The sequence below is a fragment of the Mustelus asterias genome, unplaced genomic scaffold, assembly GCF_964213995.1.
Source record: "Mustelus asterias unplaced genomic scaffold, sMusAst1.hap1.1 HAP1_SCAFFOLD_113, whole genome shotgun sequence".
NCBI lineage: Eukaryota > Metazoa > Chordata > Chondrichthyes > Carcharhiniformes > Triakidae > Mustelus > Mustelus asterias.
Window position 1 is genome coordinate 905,935 of NW_027590154.1, and position 4,184 is coordinate 910,118.

Below are 4,184 nucleotides of genomic sequence, written 5' to 3' on the forward strand. Positions count from 1 at the left end.
CAAGCTGACAGTCACATTAAAGCAGACTGATGCTGTGTGTAATGCACTGTATTACCTGGTTACAGACACATGAAGAATGTGAGGAGGATTTTTATTTAGGCAGCGAATGGTGACCTGGAAGTTAAAAATTCAACTCCAGAATGAGAAAAGAAATGGAAAGGGGGAGAAAAGGAAGTGTTTTACTCCCAGATGTTGGTTTCTTTTCGTTTATTACAAATACGTTAATACAAAACAATTACAAATACACAAAGAACAAATGTGAAAAATACATTACCAATGGCTAACGCCATCCATTTATCAGTTACTACCTTCTATTTAGGAAGGGTTCACTAACGGTCATAGTTGTCCAGGGCATTGCCCTCTCAATACACCTCCAATTACAAATCATAACCTACAAAGTGACAAACATTAGTACAACACAACAAAAATAAACATTGCAGCATCTCCGCCGCCCTCCAGGGCACCGCCTACCGGGTTTTTCCCCTGCCGGGGGATGCAAACCTCCAGAGGTACTCAGGTCCGGGGATTCCACCTGACGGATGTTCAGCTGGAAGGAGGGGAAAGGGAAACCACCCCGAACCTACTCAATCCGGAATCCCTTCCGGATTTCCAGCCGGGGCGGTGGGAAAGGCACTCCGGGATACTCCATTCGGCCTGCCTTCACAATTTTTCTCCCGGAGGATAAAATCCCTCCGGTGTTACTATGTCCTCGGCTTCACCACCCAGAACTTTCCCCAACAGGATGTCACACCCCCCGGGGGTTACTCTATCCGGGGGGGATGCCCCCCAGGCAGCAAGCAATGCAAAGAATTTCCGTTGGTTGGTACAAATACGATATTACAAAACAATTACAAACGTACAAAGAACAAATATGAAAAATACATTACCGACGACTAACGCCATCCATTTATCAATTACTACCTTCCATTTAGGTGTCTGCTGTGGACCTGTAGACGAACTGTAGTGAATCCAGCCAGTCCTGCAGGCTGGAATTGATTCGTGCTATGACTCGCCTTTCGAAGCACTTCATTATGATGGGTGTCAGAGCCACCAGACGGTATTCATTCAGGCACGCTGCTTGGACTTTCTTTGGTACTGGGATGATGGTTGTCTTCTTGAAGCAGAAGTAAAGAGAGGTTGAAGATGTCTGCGAATACCCCCGCCAGCTGATCCACGCAGGATCTGAGTGCATGTCCGGGTACCCCATCCGGCTAGTTGCTTTCCGTGGGTTGAACTTAGAGAAAGCTGCTCCGACATCTGCAGTGATGACCTCAGATACAGTTTCATCCAAGGCTCCCAGGATGGAGGGAACGCATCGTTTCTGTAATGTAGTGATTACCACATTCACCAAACCAAAGATTCCCTGTTAGAAAGCGGGCGGAAATATACTTTTAACCTCAGAGTGAGGAAACGAGCAATAATTCACGTTTATTGCTGAATATTGACTGAATACTGTATCTTACACTGTGTTACACTTACTCTTCCCCTTCACAGTTCTGTATTCAAACCCGACGGAACATTTTTCGCAGACTCTCCTTTCCAACTTTGACGATTCAGAAAGCTTCCCCCAAACCTGCACAGTCCGGCTGATTGCTTTGATTTATATCAGATCATTGAAGGCTTCTGATGCACCACCTCCATTAATAAGTCAATCGAAGCCACATTGCAGACGGGGAAACAAACCCAACAATGATTCTCTCTTCTCCGGCTCCACATTGTGTGAGACAGGGGCAAGAAGCAGGATTTTAACCCGCAGTCTCCAATCACCCGCTGGCAGCAGAAAGGCGCGACTGGAGATGCACCTGTACGTTTCTTTAAACTCAGAGTGAGGATTGATTGTTGAAGATTAACTCAACAGAGTATTTTACACTGCATGTTACATTTCCCCATCCATCCGTGAACACTCAAACCCAACATTTTTCACTGACTCCCGTTTCCAGCTCTCACGGTTCAGAAAGCTTCTCTCAAACCTGCACATTCCGGATCTTCCTTTCGTTGAACAGAAGCACCGCTGATCAACATTTATTGTCCATCCCCAGCTGAGAGACAATCAGTTTGCTGTGGCTCTGGAGTCGTGTGCAGGCCAGACCACCTCACAGCAGATTTCCTTCCCCGAAGGACATTAGTGAATCATGTTTTGTTTCAACAATGGACAGTGGTTTCATGGTCATCAGTGGATTCTTATTCCAATCTGATTTATTGTATTCAAATTTCGCCTCTGGCGCCCGACAGAATCAGCTGGTCGAGGGACGACCGTCTCACCTAAAATAGCTGCTCCAGGTGAGGCTCGAACTCACAACCGCGGCATAACCCGCTGGTTGTACTGCTGTATAAGTACCGCGCGCTAACCGATTGCGCCACTGGAGCACTGCGTTTTAACCGTTTGTGTCGGATTATTAAAGGCTGCGTTACCTCCGTTAATAACAGGTATTCGAGGCCACATTTCAGACAGGGAAACAAACTCATCAATGATTCTCTTTTCCCCGGTTGCACAATGAGTGAGACAGGGAGAAGCAGCAGGATTTTAAGCCGCAGTCTCCAATCGCCAGTAGAAAGTGGCGACTGCAGCTTCAATCAGCGGGTTGTTGACCATCCCTAAATGCCCATCAGTTTCTCAATAAATGAAGCTCATCCATGAAAAGAAATTACTTCTTCATGTCAGATTGGAAGTGTTAACATACTTTTAAAAATTCTGCTCTTTTGTACAATTCTATAATAGGAAGCAAGTTGTCCCGATGTTTTTTACTAATACTGTTAGTCTTGCTGTCCAATGATTCGGTGTTTAAATCGCCACTGCCTGTTCCCAGCGTTCACTACCAGACATTTAATCAATCCTACATTGTGGTCAGCTGTAGTGAAATGTAATGCAGTTGAAGATAGCCTTCTGATTTCTTCAGGAGGAACAGCAAGAGCAATGTAAATATGAATTGCTGTGGGTAATTGACGGGATTGTGCAATGAGACTGATATTTCTCCCTGCTGTTCAAACTGGCGGAAGTATTGAGCGAGGATTTTCAGGCGGGTCCCACGTGTTGGGTTCCGTGGTGGAATGGTGAGCACTCTGGACTCTGAATTCAGCAATCCAAGTTCAAATCTCGGCGGAACCTTGCTTTGATATGCAGATGATTGATTTATCGAAGGGCGTTTCGTTTAAATTTCTCACCAAGTACTAATCGAGAAGACAATTTGTCAGCCAGTTTAACTGCTGTTACAATGCACATTGCTGAGTTTCTGGTGCCAGATGCCTGCAACGTTAGTGTTTTTCATCTTTTCGCTGCTCTTTAACTCCTCTGTTGAAAAAAAAAGAAGCAGCTGGTGTCACACAATAACAATTCGACTGGAGTCTGGCAATTATTGAGCAAGTGTGTGTGTGTGTGTGTGTGTGTGCCTGTGTGTCTCTGTTTATGTGTGTGTGTGAGAGAGAGAGTGCAGTTGTATGTGTGTGTTTTGGGATAAAAGTCTTCCGTCACAGTGCTGTTGATTCCATGGGTGACTGTTCACACTCTGGCCTCTCGCCTCTTAACGTTTGTTTCAATTGGGACAGATAACTGAGTGAATTACACCTTCAGGTGGACACAATGCCCACTGTAGCCTCCCTGACTGATGTGGAGATGCCGGCGTTGGACTGGGGTAAACACAGTAAGAAGTTTAACAACATCAGGTTAAAGTCCAACAGGTTTATTTGGTAGCAAAAGCCACACAAGCTTTCGGAGCCTGAAGTCCCTTCTTCAGGTGAGTGGGAATTCTGTTCACAAACAGGGCACATAAAGTCACAAACTCAATTCACATGAATAATGGTTGGAATGCGAATACTTGCAGCTAATCAAGTCTTTAAGATACAAACAATGTGAGTGGAGAGAGCATCACTGCTCCGAATAGGCACCAATGGGCGGCACGGTGGCACTGCTGCCTCACAGCGCCAGAGCCTCTGGTCACTGCCTGCATGGAGTTTGCACGTTCTCGTCTGCGTGCTCCGGTTTCCTCCCACAGTCCAAAGTTAGGTTGATTGGCCATACTAAATTGCCCCTTAGTGTTAGGGGGACTTGTAGGATAAATAGATGGGGTTATGGGGAAATGGTCTCTGTGGGATTGCGGAGGGTGCAGACTTGATGGGCCAAATGGCCTCCTTCTGCACTGCATGCAATGATAATTTAAGTGCTTGAACCCAATTTGCTTCAATGTTTT

General features: G+C 45.8%; 1 non-coding gene across 1 annotated transcript; it reads right to left on the reverse strand.

The window, feature by feature from the left end:
* Positions 1-2,272: 2,272 nt before the first annotated feature.
* trnai-uau (transfer RNA isoleucine (anticodon UAU)) lies at positions 2,273-2,367 on the reverse strand. The gene is made up of 2 exons: positions 2,330-2,367; positions 2,273-2,308 (listed from the first exon to the last, which is right to left on the reverse strand). It is a non-coding gene; the product is annotated as a tRNA-Ile (tRNA).
* Positions 2,368-4,184: the final 1,817 nt, after the last annotated feature.